At 38.0% G+C, this 22,412-nt stretch overlaps 1 protein-coding gene across 1 annotated transcript in view; it reads right to left on the reverse strand.

The window, feature by feature from the left end:
* Positions 1–22,412, reverse strand: part of chrm3a (cholinergic receptor, muscarinic 3a) — a 109,066-nt gene that overhangs the window by 62,702 nt on the left and 23,952 nt on the right. The window contains exon 2 of the mRNA XM_061744784.1: positions 7,265–7,379. The gene's annotated coding sequence lies outside the window, so the exon portion shown is untranslated. The remainder of the gene's footprint in view (positions 1–7,264; positions 7,380–22,412) is intronic.

Below are 22,412 nucleotides of genomic sequence, written 5' to 3' on the forward strand. Positions count from 1 at the left end.
AGCTCCATAGGAAAGTCCCAATGCATTACAGTTTAATGAATAACTGATGGGAATAAAACTGCTCTCATTCTTGACATCACAGCACCTTTATGTTTTGAGTCAAAGATAAAAAGTCATCAAACACAATGTCATGGTTGTGGTTCTGCACCAGCGTGGCTGTGGTACTATTCCTTTCCTTAATACCCATGACTTCTTCTATCTCTGCAGAGGCTTCGCTTCATACCCACAGGGCAGCTCCTTCTCAGCAACCATGCTGTGTGGTTTTGAAGTCAACTAGTGTCCTCCAAAGCAGCTAATAAACATGCTCTGCATAGTGCATAGTAAAGAACTGAATACAAATCAGAAAATGTTCACAAGACTCAACATCATGTTTTTCTGGCGTAATTTTACTCAGATTCACGTAATCATTATAAAACTGCTGGCAGCATATATATTTATATATATATATATATATATATATATATATATATATATATATATATATATATATATATATATATATATATATATATATATATATATGCATTCATATCTAGTCAATATTAAAATGTAGGGAAAGCAATTCTGAAGTCCTACAGTACCTCTGACATTTTGTGTCATATTCAGTTCATATTTCCCCACCCTGCACTGGCAAATTTGTGATGACACTGTTTCTTTAAAAAAAGAAAAACACCTTGTTCTCCATACTTTGGCGATTTATTTAAATTCTTTATTGTTCGACACTTCGGGACCAGTCAGGCGTCTTTCTTCCGTTTATAATAACTCACGATATGTGATGGTTGACCTTCAATCATACATTCATTCTCGTCTCTCACCTCAGTACAATTTACTGTCATTGGCGCTGCTGGAACCTGTCGTTTTATTCACCAATTTAGAACACATTTACGCCTCATGCATCAAAACATAACAGAGTTATTTATTCAGGCCAGGCAACACGATTCCTCCCCCTGGCAGACTCGATGACAAAATTAAAGAAAATAGGGTCTAACAGTCCTGATATGATGGAAGTTATGAAAAAAAGACCCAGACAACAGACAATCAAGAACACTTCTCTTTGGTGTGTCTCAGCTTTGACAATGCTACATGATTTGATGTGCTTTAGTTCTACAGCAACAAATATAGTGAACCTGAAATTAAGCTTTTTGTAATCTTAAAACAAAAAATAAGGACATTTATGTTTGGTAGATTATTTCTTTGTTGTAACAATGTTTCCTGGCAATAGTTCTTATACCGTTGGAAAGCCTTTTTATTTCCCTTTTAAATTGTACCACATTTGTAAGGAACCTGCTTTCGTAGGATGAACAGCAGACCTGAGTATGTGGGTTGGGCCCATGGAAAATCTGCCAAATCTTCTCTGCCAATGCTAAACACTTACCTGTATTTCGCTACTGACTCGTGTTTGGTGTTTGGTGGACTGGATGATTGAAGTTTGAGACAACACGTATTGGCAACTTAACAATGTATATAACAAACAGGAGCCTCAGTAGTGTGTGGAAGAACCATACACAGCCACAACAGCCTGGCACCTCCAGGCTGTCGAACATGCATGTTCAGGTTCAAGTGCACGTGTTGCCAACACCAGCGCAAACAGGCCTGAAAGTGAAGGGCAGTCATGGCAGCCCTATGAGACCGGGGATTGGCTGCGTACATGCTGTTCCAGATTGTCTGGGCAGAGAATCGTTGGGCATATTGTCCTGCAATCCTTGACTGCAAATCTGTAGAAGACAGCCTACGGTACCTGTGTCTGATTGGCACCTGATTGGCAGCAACTCGGGTACCAGACTCTGAAAACAAGTCAACAGCAACAGGAAAATAATCTGTTTGGCATTGGTAAAGGAGATTTGGCAAATTTTTAAGAGGCACAACCCACATACTCGGGTCTGCTGTTCATCCCACAAATGCATGTTCCTTACAAATGTGGCACCATTGAAAGAGAAATTAACAGGCTTTCCAACGGTATTATACTTATTGCTAAGAAGCATTGTTACAACAAAGAGATAATCAACTAAACACAATTTAAATAATTTTTTGTGCAAAGTTTATATTATATTTTTATTTTATTTAACCTTTATTTAACCAGGAGAACCTCGTTGAGATTAGAAATCTCTTTTTCACGAGTGTCCTGGCCAAGACAGCAGCAGGAAACAGAGTCTTGTGACATATTGAAAGTTCATTTCCTATACCTGTCAGGATACATACACTTCAGATGATTAAATAAAAGCCTAAATGTTATGAGGCTTTCATTCACCGTATAATAATCACAGTTTGGAATAAATAAAGCTGATTTTCCTGTATTTAACTGTGATTTGGTCATAGGGTATGAAGATTTAATGTCCATAGAAGCCCGAGCTTCAGTCTGGCCTTTGTTTTGTAGAACTGCTACTGACTTAATTTGGTGTAGGATTTACGGGTTAAGTTAAGGGTATAAAAATAAATCTATACAATTTTATAAGAAGTATCATGGAAAATTATCCTACTCTGCACTAATTTATTATTGTTTACTTGTGAACTTCAATCAGAATATATATATGTAACCAAATCAAATCATACAACAAAGAAGATAGCTCCTCAAAAAATGTACAGCAGCCAACTATTTCAGTGAAGATAATTGCAAACTGTCACTCCAACGACAATATTTCTCAACGTCCATCACTGTGTTTTATCTTCAGCGCTGGGGACAAAGAGAATGACCAAATCCTAACCAAACTGTTCCTTTCCATTAGATCCAAGCATACGCTGCACTTTTCCGAAGTATTACACATTTGTAAGAAGTAAGCAGATACAGAAAAATCACCACAAAATAGTTAGAATTAACACGTGTCGAATAAGACTAACACTATGCTTTGGCTTGTGTAAATATGGAAATATGAACTTTCTGGAGAGTTAGTATTAAATGTCTTGGGTCGTGATTTGGGCTGATTTGGTTGCTGCACCTCTAAAAACACACACAGAAGCACACTTTTGCAGAAATTAAAACTGAGATAACCATTTGGCACTGATTAAGATTTTTTGATGGAGACAGAAAACAAACACTGCAATGCTTTGGAAATGACTAATCCTGCTACGGTTTCATCAGAACATTGTGTGCAACTAAGACTTACATTTCTTAACTTAGTCACAGATCATTTGTTAATTGCCAGCACTAGCCACTGACAGCAGCTGAATACCAAATGACCCCCCTCCCAATTTCTTTTTTTTTTTTTTATAATGTCTGTATCAGTAAGTATTATAACACAGAGCTGAACTGGCTAATGAAGTCCCCCTGGACTGGTTTCCTCACTATAATTTACCTTTTGTTCTCATAAGCCCTTCATCCTTGAGTCAAATACAGCAAAAAGGAAGGAGAAGTGATTACTGAGACCATGAGAATACATGGGCTTTTTTTATTTTAGAAAAAAAGAAAAAAAAAGAAAAAACAGGGTCAATGTGAGGGGTTCCCTATGCAGTTATGAGCAATACAGGGGAAAAAAGTTGCTTACTTATTCAACTGAAATATTTCTTTCCTGACGAGTGTGTCGAGTGCAGCACAAGTCATTACCAGACTTCCTGGATTAAATGACCTTTTTATTGCTAGAACACTTAGAGAAAATCCAAATATATATCAATGATCAGAAAATCTAATTTAACCATTGTAATTTCAACCTTGAAAATATATCTAATTTATCTTAATATTCATCACTCCTCCTTTAATTGATTCTCCAGCGAGTTCTTCTTTTTTCTTTACCTTGTCTGCATATATATTAATGGATTATACCAAGTTTGGTAAAACCTAAAGCATATATATGCATTTTAATCTTCAAACAAAGGGGTTTTTGCGTGTGTGTGTGTGTGTGTGTGTGTGTGTGTGTGTGTGTGTGTGTGTGTGTGTGTGTGTGTGTGTGTGTGTGTGTGTGTGTGTGTGTGTGTGTGTGTGTGTGTGTGTGTGTGTGTGTGTGTGTGTGTGTGTGTGTGTGTGTGTGTGTTTCCTTCACCAGCCCTCTTGGCAGTCTACTGTTTTATTGTTCCCTCAACTAAAGGAGAAAAAAAAAGTTCTTCAATAGGCAAGCCTGAAATAATCTTTAGAGATAATCAATTGACTCTACAAAAATATCACTAATGTAGATTCTTTCCATTAAAGGTTTGTTTAGTTCACCTGACTATATTTTCAGTGCTCACTGTGTTTGGCCCAAACACTTGTAAGTGTAATTCAACACAGTTTTATGGTGCAGATTGTAAAATGAAGGAGATAAAATAGTGAAGAGGAGGTAGCCAAAGATAACAAAGTTGCTTAATTGCTGTCAATACCAGAGACGGGTGGGATGTTATGTATTGTTTCCCTTTCCATCGATGCAATAACTCTGTCTGACTACGTCCCCGCTATTTTAGTTTTTAGAAATTGACTAATCTAGAAATGGACTCACACCTAAACTAAGATACAAAATAAAGTCTTTCATAATGCTAAAATGCTCTCATTTAAAAGTGTGCCTAAAAGTGGTGATAATGATGTGGAACAATCTTATAATCACATATAAGGAACTAGTACTATAGTTATGCTTGATTAGATTAGACAGTACAGTTCCTTATTTGTCACATTCATAAGATCGTTGCATCTAGTTTTATATAGTTATTTCTGCAGAAGCTATATACACAAGTACAAGTACACAACATGAAAATAAGAACATCTGCAGTTTACAAAGAGTTTATAAAGTGGTTCCAAGTTGAGTGAAGTATCTATGTTTTCAAGTAGTTTATCGTTTTAGGAGATCCATTGTTTCTAATCTCCCTAAACTCGAGAAAAAGGCAAAAGTATTTCTAATCCAATAACTCAATCTGCGGAATGACTCATTGAGTATTCAATTAGTACAATTATTATTAGTTGCAGCCTTAGTTTAAACCAAACAGAATTACTTTATGCGTTAAAAATAATAAATGATTACAACCTGGAAACTTAACATAGCACATTTCCAAAAATATATAATAATGTAGCTAATGTAGGAAACAGATTAAACAAAACAAAGACAAACACATTACCTTAGACAGATAATCGTATTCAATGTAATGAAGTGGTAGAAATGGTTCATGCATCTCTGCCTACTCACACACAAATGTGTTTGTCATTATCTCTTGTATAACCACGCCTGTCATTCCTGTTTACACAAACTGGAATTAATTGCAAGCTGACTGAAATCTGTCCAGTGTTTGAGTGCTTTACCTCCTCCTTTTTACCCACAGTTCGACATGATGTGTGACAAACGGTCAACCCCACTGAACTCATTCCACAGTGGCAGCACTTCCAATATAGCCACAGTACGTATGTATTGTTACTTTGACCAAAGGCAAAGCTGATATGTCATGCAACAGCTTGATTTTAGTTTGTTTTTTTGTCTGTTTGTTTGTTTACTTTGTGCCTGTTTGACTTCAAGATATTGCAATATCCAAAACCTGAGGTTAAAATCTCTTACTTTCGAATTAAAATTGCAAAATATCAAACATCACATCAGTGTAAGACCTACTTTTAACAAACAGGCACTTTCAGCCAAAGCTGTTTAGTTTCATTCCAGCTTTTTCCGCATGCTTGAAGGTTTTATTACAAAACAACTGCTGCAGCGTTATCTTCAATTTAAATGGTTTCATAGGACCATATCATCTTTAGGCAAGTTACGCTCAGATACTGAATAGTATCACTTTCTAACAATATCATACAGTAAATTTACAATTGTTAGCACATGTTGTCCATCACTTAAAAAAATAAATAAAGTCAATGCAAAATGATCACATTACGTATAACTGAGGCAAGTTTTACGTGAGACATACACTGCATGTTCCTATAAGACTATGTTTGGTAACTGTTGCTACAAGAACAAGTAAATCTCAAGATTACTGGAGGTAGATGCTGCAAGGTCACAAGTATTATTACAGACCGTAAAGCCAAAATCCTGGCAGCACCATGTGGCTGCAACACTCATATTAATTTCAGTTGCCAAGGAACTGTCCATTGCCCTCCTTGTTAGACTCATACTTTGCTTTCAACAACATTTCTGGGGTTTTCATTTCAAGTCAAACCACTTGCTTCAATCATCCCTAACATTTCCTGTGTTTCTCAGGCTCTCTATTCATCTGTGTTCCTAATTACTCTGCCTATTATTATACATCTGTTCTATTACCATAAGTAAAGACACTGGTATAAGCATTAGCATTTTGATATCACGATTGTTGTTGTCAGAATGTAATTATTATTACCACTGTTTATTTTTGTCAGTCGTGTGCGTGTACATTTCCACAGGTAATAACTTGCAGATGGCTTGCTAACACAGAAGGCATATGCCTTAAATGGACCTTGAATGTGGGTCTAAATGAAAATCAAATGTGATTCTCAAACATTTTGACATGTACTTTGATATTGCTGGGGTTGTTGTTTTTTTTCTTCAAATTTCGGTAATGAAATTACAACTTTAGTTTTGTTCTAATATGATATGTAATAGCAAAGTTGGCAGTCCTGTGAAAACAGAACGCAGTTTTCACAGGCAACTCTCCCAACACATTAACTTGCCTTTTCACTTGTTTTCTTCACTTTGCAAATTACTTTCTTTCCAATTTTAGTTATATCTTCAATATTTTAATTTGTTTCTGTGTCAGTTTTAATCAGTTAAGCCTGTCAAGGTCATTCAGGGCTACAGTGGAAATCTTTTTTTATGCTACATCTCTGCAGAGTTGTTCCTTTTTCTTACGCACACTACTAAAGCATCTATTAGTGTTTTTTCTGCATATTTTCTGCGTATTTGCATAGATATTTTTTAGAGACTCGGTGTGGGATGCAGTGACACCTAGTGGCATAAATGATAGATTGCAACCAATTCAGTGTCACATACTGTACCTCCCCCTCCTGTTTCAAGTTTGGAAGGGGGGGGGGGGGGTGCAGTAACAACATATAGAGGGACGAGGAGTTGTGACTGGATCTTTGAATATATTGATTTAATAATAAAGAAAACAGAGATGGTAACTACTACTATAAAAGGTTACACATTAGCACTTTAGGCAGAAATAGATAACACAAAACAAAAGGGGTTTAAATAAAGGACGCCACAATGAATTTCAAATGAAAATATATTTTCCACAAAGGCAGCTACATTGAAGCCATTATTATATAATGGCTTCTATTTTGAGCAAGACCTAATTTAAAATGCCAAACATGAGCATTAGGAAATGGCTTGGAGCTGCAGATGGCTGACAGAGGGAGGGATGTTGTCATTTGTGAATATAAGGGATTGTCTAACTATTAACTCACCAAGCGTTGTGGGGAGGTGGAGTGTCTGGAGGTCACCTTTCAGCAGAGTGCATTTCGGTGTCCATGCTGTCTACTGGGGGTGCACAATGATCCTCCTCCAGTCGGATCATGGCGTCTGAGAGGCAGACAGGGAGCAAGAGGGCAGAGGGAGAAGGAGACAAAATTAGATAATATGTTAAAAAGGATGTGTCCAAATTAGGAAGTGGGATACCTATAGCAAATTGGCTTTTTCCACATCTGAACTGTGGCTCTTCATTCATCGACTGTTAGCCAAAATGACTGAATTTTCATCAAAAATTATACATCTTCCATAACAAAAGTACGCTGAAAATCTCAACTTAGTAGTGTAGGTATATATTATTCATATATTTTAGTGTCAGGTACCTCTGTTTGGCTTGTTTTATATACCTTAACATCTGCATAAATATTGAAATCTTTATCCTCCAAACTTTGTGCAATTTGTTTTAATCAAGGATCTACTCGAGTTATGTGGCTACCATTCCCCACTGGATAATATCTATCAAGAATGGCATGTCTTCATGTCTAAGAAAGTGTTCATGCCTTATATAGTCTGGGTCTAGTAGAGTTGCCTGCTGCACATAGCTGGATGTAGCCAGGGGCTAAGGAAGGAGACCTTTTGAGAGCTCATTAAAACAGTCTTCAAGTCTTAAGAGACAAATATGAATGCACAACAAAGGAATGAGTTTGCCATTGAAAATAATCAGATGTATGGAGCTGATATTCAAACAATTTGCATGCATCCAGTGATGTTTAAAAAAAATGAATACATATATTTGTATTACAAGTTAGTACAAATTACACCTCAAAGGTCAGCTGAGGAAATGGTTCCTTTCTAATAGGAAGGTGCATGACATTTCAAACCAGAGAATAGTCCCTTTGCATATTTTATTTTATTTTTTTTTAGTAGCACTGACATTTTCACAGCTACATGCAGGCTAAAAGTGGAACATGGAATTTAAATAGAAATAAGCAAATATTTTATATTTCAAAAAAATGTAACATTTAAAAAAGAGAAAGGCAACAGGATGGAGAACGTCATTCTAATTCCAATGGCCTCGTTTGGCCTTTCTGCTCCAGAGTTGAGATGAATTTGCAGGGGGGACTTTCTCAAGTGAGCCATAAAGACGACAGAACAAGACAATTACAATTTCCTAAGCTGCCACTGTAAATCCTTCATAAGACTTGATTTGAGCTTCAATTCATATGAAATACAAAAAAAAAAAGGTTTTCCCACAATAATGTGAAGTGACAATTATCCAGAGAGAGGACCTGCACGTACAGTAGTTAATTACATTTTGTGTAGCAGCAACTTGTTATACAGTAGATATGAAAGGCAGTGCATTATAGAAACAGATAAAAGGTTAAGGAACTATATTAGCTTTAATTCCCCATTCTCACAGCAAATTATTCTGATGAAGAACATCGGAAATGCTCAATTACAAAAAACGGACTGAGGGATATTAGAAAAAGCCAATTAATCAGCAGACTTTTGCAAATTAATCTGTGCACCAAGTATCGGAGTAAAAAAAAACACAATTCACACAGCAATGCTACAAATCCCCTACCTATATAATCAGCTGTATTCATGAGGTGTAAAGCAGCACAGGGCCATCAAGATCAACTCTGGTGGTTCCTACAAATAACCTATGTAACATTGAAAACTGACACAGCCGTACATACTCAAGCAGGTCTTCGGTGTGGAAGTTTTGTGTGTGAAAAAGAAAAAGGCAGAGAGAAAACCATGCCAAACAGTTTCAGTATATTTAAGGGTAAAAGAACGCATGAAGTAGGGCTGGGCGATATATCGAGATTTTAATATATATCGATATATTTTCAAACGCGATATGGTACGAGACAATATCGTTTATATAGATTATTAAAAAAAAAAAAAAAAAAAAAAAATTATATATTTTTTTTTAATGATTTTGATATAGCTTATTTTGTGACAAATTGACTTGAATGTTTTATTTGAGATTTGCACAAATGTTTTGTTATTTGCACAACTGTCAACCTCAGTGGAAAAGTCTGCCTGTTACTGTCTACATTGTATTAATTGCACGGTGTATTTTAATTTAATTGTTATGCAGGAATGGGATATTTGTTTTATTTTATTCAAGAATCATTTTTATTCTATATATGCAGGCAGTTTATTTTTATTTCATTTGTTTTATACATTTCGATATTGTGCAGACCTCTGTTAATAAAGGTACCTGTGTGACATTTGGCACGAGGCTTTGTATTAAAACTGACTGTTTTTTTAATGGTTTGCGTCAGAAAAAAATGAAGCTAACAGAGATGCTATGCTATAATGCTTTGAGAGAAACCCCAATTATGGCACAGAAAAAATATCGATATATATCGAGTATCGCCATTCAGCTAGAAAATATCGAGATATGACTTTTGGTCCATATCACCCAGCCCTAGCATGAAGGAATATGAAGACAAAAACCTAAAACAGCATCATCAACCTGTTGCACAATTTGACCAAAATAGCAAAGCCAAAGCTGAATGAATGCATGCTACCAAGAGAGCAGGTGCAGTCATGAACCAGCTGCCCTATCTTTCAATGGTATCAGCAATAAAAAGAGGAAAGAAAACCATTTGGAGGAAAATTGAGGAATTCCTGGTACTGGATGATCGGCCACTTTCTATAGTCAAGGATAGAGATTTCAAATAATGTATGCATCATCAGAGTCCAAAATACACAAGATATTTGACCGATAATGCCACACATACAGGTTGCTCAAAGCCAGTCCCAATGCAGCAATCGAGATTTGGACATCTGATGTCAGCTTAACACACAAGTTTAGTCTTATTTCTCAGTGGGTGGAAAAGGAGATAAAAAGTTCCAGCAACACAAAATCCTTCAAAACTGACAAGAGTTCCAACAGTGGGACATGGACAATGCCAAGGTTCACGGTTTACCCCAGTGAGATGATCAATTAGCACGATGCACCTCAGTTTAAATTATGATTTGCAACCTCTTTTGAGAAAACAGTTGAAAGAGGCAAACTAGAAATGTGCTGAGATAAAGAATAGTCATAACTATATGCATTATAGAGAAACTTTAAAGACAAAAAAAGTCACTGTGGTAATTTACAAAACAAGGAAGAAGCTTGTATATAGCGGGGGAAGTGTGAAGTCCGCAAGAAATGGCAATGAATTAAATCCGAACCATTCTGTTGTCCTTAACTTAATATATTAGTATTGCTGCTAAAACCTGATTCAACAATAACTGAAAACAAAAAAAAGGTGTACAATTGAAGAAAAATGAAATTGTGGCCACTCTTGCTTCAGCACTGAAGACTTGGGTCGACTGGCTGTTCTGCTGTACACAAAAATAACTGTCTGGAAAGGGGTTAAAGTATGAAGTGTGTTGCAGAAAGGATCCTGACTCACTGTCACTGTGTGGAGAAGTGGAAATAGGAGTCAAAAGACATAGAAGGAAAAATGTGATTTTAAAACAAATGGACAGGAAAAAATAAATACATTTTTACCTGCTCAGCAGAAATGTTTTATTTTTTCTTCCTGCAGTTGAATCTTCTGTGGTTTTGATGCAGCCTCTCTACTCTAGTCTGTCATACACAGCATGGACGGTGCACAGGCCGCGGTGAAGAAATCGTACATACACTCATTTTGCCACTTTGTTAAATAGACCTGGTATAAGGAGAAAAACGCCATCCTACATCTCTTAATGTAAGTGCAGTAAAACTACTCAACTGCACTCATTCAACATCAGAATGATTTATAAACAGCATACTTGTAAGGCTAATATTTGCCACCACAACATGTAGCACTGTATTTGCAGTAATAAAACTCATGTGTAAGAGTTGTGCAATATATTTTACCTAATATATCTTCCAAGAATGACAATATCATGTGGGAACATAGCTTCTTGATTACACTTATTGGATGCTATGAATGACAGAATATTTTAACAGACAGATGAAGCTATTTATGCCCAAGTGTAAAAAGAAAACATGGCCCAGATTTACAAAGCAGAGCAAATTAGTAATCTTCTGCCACGTTAAATACATTTCCTCAAATAGACTTTTCATACAACTCTTAGTCTCCTCCATAAAACAACTATCACAACTGTATCAACCACAAAATTTGAGAAATCGAACCAAAAAAAAGACATTCCTTTTGTTTTCATTTGGTGGTAAACAATGAGAAAATTAGTAAGTAATCACACACAAGTGCAAAGATTGGGAAATGATTTAGTATTTATGATAAATTTAAACCCTCCACTATGTTAATTTTTACTCTGAAAATGAAAGTCTTATACATATGTATGCAACAAAGCCAGATTAATTCGACTTTCTTAAATTTCCAGCTTAAATATGATTAAGGCAATCTTCCCTGACTCACCATTTGCATGAAATAGTGCTAGTGACCAGATGAGAAAATAAATAAAAAAATAAAAAAATTGACTGTTTGGATTGTCAACAAATCTATTTAGATGCAACTTGGATGTGTTAAAAAAAAAAGTTTTGTCTGTCAGTCTAAATATGGCCTTATCTAAGTCTTCCAGTCACTAACTAAGCGCTGAATGTCTTTGCTACATTCTTACAGTATCTTTGTACACCATAGAGGTTGCAGAAAGTGCAAAGCAGTAGTAAATATAGGCCTTGAGCCTTCTGTACTCTCCTAAACCTGCAGCGGGGAAAAACAGAGAAACATAGAAACCTGTGATACACAGAAACCACACTAGCTAAAAGTCAAACATGACGATTCGGATTTTGCAGATTAAATATAAAGTGCCCTATCTGTCTTGAGGCCCTTATCTCCCCAATATAAATCGAGCAGCATAGCTCTAGAATGAATTATCTTAAAATCCCCTCAATACCATTTTTTCCTTTCTTCTGAGAATAACTACTCAGACATAAAAAAAAAAAAAACATAACCTTAAAAAATTGCCCTTGATTCATGTGTTTTTAGCTTCATGCAAAACAATTCAAATGCCCATTCTCAGGTTGATTTGAGAGCTGCAGGTACTGCTGGGGAATGATAAAAGGGGCTTAAGCTTCATTAATTTGGGAAATAGGAAGAATGTTGATTGAATTTGCACCTGGTATTACAGTGAAGCATAATCTCACCCTCAAAGCAAATATCTACTTCCACCCTGGTAAATACTACAAATGACTGAGTATCAAATCACCTACTTAAAAGGTATTTGCAAGAGTTTCTGCATCAGTGGACACCTTAAAAATGGCTCTTTTGATTAAATGATGGAACAGAGTCTCTAGCTGTTGCACTTATAGGAATGCGTAGGAGCAAGGCAGTGCATGCCTGCTTGTGTAGGTTGGAGACAAATGCATGGACATGTACAAAAAGACAGGACGAAAAGAACAGAAACGGATCGTTTCTTACGTTTGAACTGTGGCTGAGATTCAGCCAAGGTCATCCTCTTACTCATGACATACATGGAGCCAGACTGAGACTCTCACTTGGACGCTCTCCATCTGCTCCCACTGATAAGGACACAACTTCATGAACAGAAGGCGGACATCACATCTCTGCATTGTCCGTAAAACAGTGTGATTAAACTCAATTCATATTCTCTAACTTTGTAAAACTGAATCCAGAGTTTTCCAACTGGGTTTGGCATTTAGTTTTTGCACTTCCTTATGATACAGTATGGTCTGGTGTGAAATTCTAAGTGGGAGCTGCTGTAAAGCAGCAGCACACTTAACTGGCAAGCTTAAGGTCCACTAATAGTTGGCAAGCTTACTTGCCAACTAATAGTAGACCCGGATATTAAATGGTTTATGCACGTAAACTACAAAAACTCTCATATAACCCTCATATACTGTTAGAATTTTATACCTTCACAGTATGGGTCAAAATTGACCCAGACCAGACAAAACTTTTCCTTACAGGGACAGTTTATAGTTTTTTACTTTAAATTCATTTAAAATGTTTAAGTAGGATATTTAACGATAACAAATGTATGATTTATCTGAAATAAATGTTACAGAAAGTTGGATGTATGTTGTGTTTTAGGTTCTACATCACTTGTTTTTGAAGAAAAAGATCTACTATCACAGTATCATGTCCTGTTTTCCAAAAGACATAAAAACATAAAACATACTGTAAATGATTCGACTACATTTTATCGCATTTGAAAATAGCAATAAATTGCGATGATGTTGTGGAATGTTGTCAGAAGCCAGCGGGCAGTTCTTCTTTTGCAGCCTCAGGTGCCTATTACTTTATCAAGATTGTCCACTTCTCCTTTGTTGGCATTGTCGTCAAGGATAATTAAACCTTGCTGTCATGATGTGATTTACTAAAATTCCAAGTCAGGTACCTTTCTTACAGTATGTCATGTCATGTCCCACACAACTGTAACGCATCCAATCAAAATGGATTCAAAGATACATTTAAATTTCTTACATTCCACCTGCAGATACATGTATGTCTGTATCAAGGCACCTTCTGACCTCTGGAGGACGTCTGTTCCTTATGGCAAATAATTTGACTGGATTTGTATAATTTTACATGTTCAAGACTCCATAAAACAATGATTCCCTTTGATCTGACCAACACTGGCAGATCTAAAATCCAAAATGGGCCGAATAGTATAAGGGTTAACCAAAACACTGACGGACTGCAGACTCACAACAGTCCTTGGCTCTTCCGCAGTGTCCTCTAACACTAATGTATAAGAGTAAAGGTTAATAAGAGTGCAGATGGCTGACCAGTAGAGCAGCTCTGCTTTCTCTTGTCCAATACTTCATCTGGTGAGCTAAAGCTTGCTTTAAAATTCATGAGAGAGAGAGAGAGGAGGAAAACATATCTGTCACACCAGTGTGGAGGCTGAGGATTGTTCTGTAAGCCTTTTGGGTTGCTGTACCACATGAATTGTAGATGGGGATTGGTTAAGACGAGCAGATCTGACAGCAAAGGAAATATGGATGCTTAATACTATATGCGAGCAATGTTCAACTTTAAAAAGATAAAAGAAGCACCATGTCTGCAGCAGTCTCAAACAGAAGCCTAACAATGAAAAAAAGATTACACGGTGCTTAACAAAGTGGCAATAAAGTAATAAAAAGTCCCAGCTAGTGCACTGGGAGGTGTTTGTTTTACATGCAATTATCCATGTTGTCTGTACATGGCATATCAAACAAGTCGCGTATTTGTAAATGACATTAACGGAAACAAGGTTCCTGAATCAATAAGCCACAGAATCTTCGACAGCTATTTGACCAAATACACACTGTTTCCTTCATTAAACTTTTACGCTGTTAAAATGAGTCGGTTTGATGAGCCATCTGCTAAACGCTGCCATTTCCTCTCACACACACAAACACACGTTTATAAAAAGCTGCATCCAAATCTTCAAAATCAAAAATTCAGGCAAGCTTTTTTCCAATGCCTAGGTGCACGCACTGATCACCATAACTACAGCCAATGATCGCAACATACGAGGCTTCCTGTTAAATGAGCCTTAGCTCATGGAGGTGGACCAACTGGCAGGAAATGAGAACAAATTGATTGGGAAGCAGATGGAAGAGAAGCCCATGAGGCTGAAAAGAAGAAAGGGTGAGGATGAAAACGAGACAGAGAGGGTGAGATCAGACATCATGCAATCAAGGACAGACAAGATGAACTATGTGACATGGTTTTTCGAAGTGCAGAAAAGAATGAAGAGGCTAATTAAAAATGAGGGAAAAAAACTTCACACTGAAGTCTGTAAATGTCTTGGAATTACAACAAAATATTTGAAGAAAAAAACATTTTACTGCCTCTGTCTCAAAGTATTATAAATATAACACTCATTTTCAAATGTGCTCTTATGTAACCTATTTAAAAGACACCAGAACACCAGAAAGAACAGAGGCCCTGAAAATCTGCCAAAGACAAAGCATTTTCACCCTCTTGCTTTTGTTAACAGGCATTTCTCTAACAACTTCCACTGGAGTTAATATCCTTTTTGTCAAAAGTCAGTTAAGTGCCATTCAATCTGTTTTTAGACACGTCCACGCTGATAGCAGACCAGATCTGAATGACCTTCCAAAAACAACTGCCTGAATGACTAAAACAAGGCTTGCAAAGGCGCAATCTCCCAACCAAATATAGATACAGGGGTCAAAATTCAACAGGAACCTGCTGCACACCATCAAATTGACTTTTTTTTTTAAACACTCCCTCCAGTTGACATCCGAATTGAAGGAATCATTCATGTTACAAGCCGTTGGTCGTCATCATTAAGATAAATCCTGTTAATGTCCCGTTTAAATGTGTTATGTCATAATTCATTTGTGCAATGTCTGCAATGAGAGATATTTGCTTTTTCTTTGCAGACAAATGAAAAGAAATTGTATTTCTGAGCGCATCAGTGTGGTCTTTTTAGTTTTTTTTGTGATGCATTCATATGAAAGCACACATGCATTCACACTAGTTTCATACTTTTCTACCAACTGGCAGTTGGGATTAGTAGCAGGCAAAAGATACGCAGCAATGCACCAGAAAACACACACCAAAAAAAAAAAAAAAAAAAACAAAGAGGAAGAAAGCTGCAAGCGATGCCCAGATTCAAAATATTCAAATAATCAGCTCCACAAAGGAAGCAATTAAGGATACACATATGGCCTCACAGAGACCCGCTTTGATGAGGTACAACGTGTGTTTCTTTACTCTACAGCAGGGGTTCTTAACCTTTCTGACCTTGGGGCCCAATTTTTTCAGTACAGAGTGGCCCGGGGCCCATTAAATATTAAAATTGTATAGCAGGGGTATTCGACTAAAACTTTAAGAGGTCCATTTAGAGAAGATTTACTCAAGCATCATAACATCATAATATATATATATATATATATATATATATATATATATATATATTTTTTTTTTTTTTTATATATATATATATATTATTTGTGTGTATATATTCAAGTAGCCTCATAGTTGTATCAACATCTGCATCTGACTGTTATATTAAAAAAAGTACATTTCAAAAATATTTGCCACTTAACATGTTTAACTTGAATTACACATATTTTTTTCTCTTAAAAATAAAATTTATTTTATTTTATTTTTCAAATGCTATCTTATTTTATTTCTCTACCAGCAGTTTGAATTTCCCATTTTCTTTGTTGTCTCAACACATTTTTATAATAAATGAATATAAACACATCTTAGCAATTGAACAGTTTCGCAGTTTTTCTTTCTTCCCCTTATAATCTTATGCCTCCACTTTCTGTCGTTCAGTGAGAGAACTGAGCTCTAACTTCTCCTGTCAGGACTTTAAATCTGGTCTGGATGGTGTCAGGTTCTCATACACATGAGAAGGTGCTCATATTTAGTTTTAATTATGTCCATTGTGGAGAAAGCTGCCTCACAGCTGTATCTGGAGTCAAACATGGGTGTTTTAAGATTTTATTTATTTAAGATATTAAATTAATCAGTTGTCAGGACTCAGCGTGTCGGGCTTCATCCGAGCCTGATCAACTGCGACGGGCACGAGCCCGCAGCCCTCCGCGCTGCAGCCCAGTCACTTTCCAATGCTTTTGCAACAACAGTCCAGTCCAGCAGACACTTCAGCCCACGCATCTTCAGCAGTAACGACGGAGCCCGCCGACCGAGCGGCAGCCGACCTCCGCGGCCGCGGGGACGCGTCGGCTCCCGCTCAGTCGGGCGGTTCCTCCGGCTCTCCAGCCCGCCTCTCCGGCCCACCTCCCCCGGGAGTCTCGTCTCCTTCTCGGCTGCGAGCCCCAGGTCTCCCCGTCCGCCCCAGGTGTCCCGCCCAGAGCCGCCGCCGGGCAATCAGGCAAATCACGCCCCCCTTCCCCCTTCTCATTGTGGCTTCAATTACGTCCGCCTTAAGCCTGAATTATGGTTCTGCGTAAATCGACGCAGAGCCTATGCCGTAGAATCCCTGATCCTGGCGGATCTAAACGTACTCTGTGCAGAATAAATGATTTTTTCTGTAAATACACACCATTTCTCTTACTATTACACGTACAGCTAGCTCAGTGTCTTCTCCTCATTTGGTCGGGAGTTGCTATGCAGTCCCGCGGCCCTCGCGGCCCACATGTACAAAACTGAATTCTTTTTGCGGCCCTCTAGAGGGCGCTCGCGGCCCAACGTTGGGCCGCGGCCCTATGGTTAAGAATCACTGCTCTACAGGTTACTTTGGCCTTGACTGAGGGCGTTCGCAGAGTTATGGTTGTAAAGAGACGACTGCTTACTTTTCAAGCAATAAAGAAAACTGTGGAATGCTTGGAATACAGTATTGTTTAAACCTTTAAACTAATTGGGCAGTCAGTGGAAAACCTTGTCTTGTGACAATATAAATAAAAATAAATAAATAAATAAAACATCTAAAAAAAAATTTTTTTAAATCACATTGCATTTGTCCCATTGACTTAATTTGGCTTATATGGAAGCATGTGCTGTTGGGCCTGATATAAAATGTAAAATCTAGGGATGTGCCAATCAGGTTTTTTTGGACACGATCCAATTCCGAGTCATTTGATTTTGAGTATCTGCCGATACCGAGTCCCGAACCAATACTTTTATAACACATTAAAAAGATGATCAAAGGCAAAACAAACAGACCCAGGTTGTCCCTTCTTATTTTATCATTTAAACAGTGCAGTTTTTCTTCGAGTTAGCTTGATTTTTTTCCCCATTTTTTCATCACCCAGTGCTCTACCTAAGTAACAGTCCTGGGCATTGCTCCCCTCTACCCTCTACCAACCCTGGGAGGGCCCTGCACTGAGCTCAGGTCTCCTCCTTACTTGAGGAGTGAGCAGGCCGCATCTTTTCACCAGATAGGGTGGGGCTTCTCCGGCCGGACGTAGTGCGTGGAAGGATCACGTTATTCCGGCCAGATCCTCCCCACCCCATCTGGCGCCCCCGCTGGCCAGAGGGGGCATGTTTAGCCCAGGACTGTTGCATGTTTTTGTGAGTGTAGCTCACATTAGCTACCCAAGGAAACATGTGGAGAACATGCAAACTCCACACAGAAAGGCCCTTTCGTCAACCCCACCGAGGGTGTGGGCACTGAAGTCATGGGGGAACTTAACACGCACTTCAGCGCCCACAGTGGGAATCAAACCCAGGACCTTCTTGGTGTGAGACGGCTGAACTACCGGCTGCGCCACCGTGCCCCCAAATAGTGCAAATTTAAACAAGAATTTGAATTAAATAAACAGACGCTCAACTTAAAATACCCAGCAGGCATGTAAACAAATAGCAAATAAAAGTGCAACAGTGTCATAAAGGCCAGTAATGTGCTTTTTAAACTGAACTCTTACTTCTTACTGTCCTTCTCTGGCTTAAAGAATGAAACGTTTGTGTTTGAAATGACCTACAATCTTCCTTGCGGTAGCAGGGTGTCCATCACGCTCGCACTCCCACCTCCCCCATAGCATTGTTCATATTCAAAATTACGTGGACCCGTTGCTTGTTGATAGACCGGTTGTTTCACATTTTTTCCATCATCTGTTTGATGCGCTGATCAAAATAATGAAAATAAAATACATATCCCATCCCTGATCGGGATGCAACGTTCAATTTCGATCAAGTCTGAAACAACGTGATCGGGCCAATATCCAAGATCGGATCGGGGCATCCCTAATAAAACCTCTTATAATTGTATGAAGCTGTTAGTAAATCGTTATGTAAACCCAGGAAGAAGCAAAGGTGCTATTAAACGGTCTATTGGAGTAATTTCTAATTTAGGATGGCTGTGAATGACCTCTTAAGTTGAAGTAAGTTATCAGTGACTACTCTGTGTAATTCCCAATTTTAGTTGACCTGTTCACCACATCGCTGCTGCTATTCACAACCTTTTCATCCCGGTGAAGCACACCATGTCAGACAATGATAAAAACAAATTGGTTTAAATAAACAGGTTATTGGAGGGATGGGATTCATGTTGAGGGTAGTGATCTGCCCACGGTGTGAATTTTAAAAACCTGAGCACGGTCTCCACATCATTAACCTTTCAGAGCTATGCTGACCTCAGATGTTCATTTAATCTCATCATGTTTGGGTGAGTGTGGAAGTGCAATTGGCTGAGGGTGTGGGGGTGCCACTTTGATGTTGTAATGCAACATTTCTTTTATCTTTCATGGAGCGTTTGAGACCTTGCCAGTTGTCCAAAAGCTCAATTATAGACACTGAATGTGAGCTAACAGCATAAGGTTTGGGGGGGGTTAAAAGAGAGCAGAAAAAATGACTAAAATAAGGGAATAAGTGCAACTATTGCTCCCAAAAGGAGATTGTTAACTACGCAGCAAAAACAAAAGAGCAGATTTTCAGTGTGAAACCTGCTCTTTTTGTTGAGGTGAAGTAAATAGTCAAGAAAAAGATAAAGAATGGTCAACTGCACATGTGTTTGGGAGCTTGATGACCAAAGAACGACCCAAATTCAGTGCATGAAAGGCTTTTGAATATATAACACCCAACTGGATTAAAAACTGCAACTCCTTAACAAATGGTATGCGTCCTTGTTGCACAGAATGAAATTCTTCCACCCATTGAGTCAGTTTCCATCCATACCTTTATCACATCACAAATACCACAATCATCACAAAAGCTCAAAACTCCTAACTTACTCACTCAGAAAGAAAAACTGCCTTTGTGGTTGTCACTTCCAGTATGAAGCAAATTCCACCTTATAAAAGAAAAAAAAAAAACAGGTGGAAAGAAAAACAGGAACGACAGAAGCACATTGATGGGAGGAATAAAAAGGTAGGACAGGAAGAATACATGGCTGCATCCATTTGGTGTGAACATGAACTGGGCTGGCAACCCCCCACCAAACCCCCGCTCCCCTCCGCCTGCATTCTTTGATGGCATTGAAAAGATGCACTGCAGCTTAGGTGAGAAGGGAGGAAAGAGAAGTGGGAGAGGAGGTGGGGAGGAAGAGAAGCAGAAGTACAGCTCTCTCTATCAGGCCTTTCATCTCACGTCTGCCATCGGTCATCAGAAACGGGAAAACGCCGACTCCCAAGCACTGCGCCTCATTCCATTTCCATTTAGCACAGGACGGGTTGGGAAAGAGGGCTATATTACGAATGTCCCGAAAGGCACAAAAAGAATTATTCATGCACAAAAGAATTTAACTGCATTGTCGGAGCGCCAGCGTCAACAAAAGAATATTCTTGGTTTTCAAATAAAGTTGGTTTTCCATTAGGCAAAAGCTATTTTGTAACCTTCATTCGGCGGTAATGAAATACTTCCTGTGGTCGCTGCTGCTCGAAACTTTAAAAAAAAGGCAAAAAATATAGGCAAAAGTGTAACGCTAACAATAAGAAGAGGATACACTTCAACATGAATGCATCCTGTTGTCCTACTGAATCAGAATATGTTTTAACAAGCAAAAAGTATTTTCTCACAGATCAGTGAAACTTGCTGGGTGATTTTCAATATGTTGTTTCCACAATTAAACATACGTGATGCTAAGAAGTGTTTGTGTTTTCAGTGAATCCCTTCAGACAATCATATGTTTTGCAGTGTTTGAAAAATCATGGGAACAACAACTCAGGGTCATTTGTTTGCCTTTTTACAAGTTATTTGTACAGTTTGATCTTTTAATGCTGCACAAACAGCTTGTGATAAACAGTTGGAGGCAAACCCAGGGTCCCACTGCAGAGGCATTATGTAAAGTGAGCAATAATGGAGAGGGAAGTGTGAACCATGAGATGAGAAAAAGTACTAGATAGGGAACTTAATCCCATCAAAAATCTGATGAACACATCCTCAGTAATGTTGAGAACTAAAATGTCACTGCAAGCACAGGATTCAGAGTCATATTTCAAAGCCGTATTTACACAGTAGAAAAGTATGCAAAAATGATTTGGGGATTTTGGAAGTATGCTCCTAGAATACCAGAAAACTATTACTTCACTATTTTGCATTTTCCAAAACTACCTTTAGATGAGGACAAGAAATTCAGAAAATGCAACAAGCATCTCTATTTGGCATACATGTAGGGGAAAGTCACATGACCCCCAATCAAGTTCAACTTTTCACTTGTTCACATTTGGTATGACTTGGTTAGGTTTTAAGAAAATGGTCATGTATATTATACTAATATTTACATGAATGATCTCTCAGACCAGTTAAGAAACTGTAAAACAGGTTGCATGGTTGGCAATGAACTTATTAGTCATTTTATGTATGTCGATGATCTGGCAATTGTGTCACCTAGCAGTGCTGGGTTACAAGAACTTCTCAATATATGTTCTAATTATGGTGTACAATTTGATGTAAATTATAATGCTAAAAAGAGTTCTGTTCTTATTTGCAAAGTAAAAGGAGATAAGGACCTCACTTTTCCATCATTTTACCTGTCAGGACAACTGCTTCCTGCTTGTTCTAAAATTAAATACCTGGGACACATCATCACTGATGACATGACGGATGATGAAGATATGAGTAGACAGCGCCGTATTTTATATATGCAGGCTAATTTGTTGACCAGAAGATTTTTCCGGTGTTCAGAGAGGGTGAAAGTGGGTCTTTTTAGGGCTTACTGTACCCCTTTCTATACTGCACTCTTATGGATTAAATTTAAGAAGGCCAGCATCCATAAATTACAGGTTGCGTACAACGATTGTCTGCGTATTTTGCTTGGGAAACCAAGATGGTCTAGTGCAAGTGAACTCTTTTGTAAAGTACAAGTTATCACTTTTCATGCACTTTTGAGGCGATTGATGTTCAAATTCATATGTCGACTTAATAGCTCTTGTAATGCCATTATTATGATGTTAACCAACCCAGTCCTCAGTGCTGGAAGATACCAGTCTGCTATGTGGAAACACTGGTATGACTGTCTTTTTTAAATATTGTTGTATGTTTGTTTGTCTTTTTTAATGGACCTGGAGTCTAAATAAAAAGATTGATTGACTATTATAATGAAAACACTGAAGACAGCACAGCTGGCTTAAAGGATGCCTGCCTAGCATGCACACAACATCCGAAGGTGACCTGATGTTTTGCTTGAAGCCCACCTTAGTACCTGCTGAATCTCAGCACAGCTGAGTTCCTCCGCCCTTCTGCAGACCTTACTGCTACCTACATTATGAACGGTGTAACTCACTCAGTCAGCCCAAGTGATTTGGACAAGACTGTCTTGGTATCCAGAAGGAAAGCGTGCTCATGTTCC

This window comes from Cololabis saira, chromosome 17 (genome assembly GCF_033807715.1).
Source record: "Cololabis saira isolate AMF1-May2022 chromosome 17, fColSai1.1, whole genome shotgun sequence".
NCBI lineage: Eukaryota > Metazoa > Chordata > Actinopteri > Beloniformes > Belonidae > Cololabis > Cololabis saira.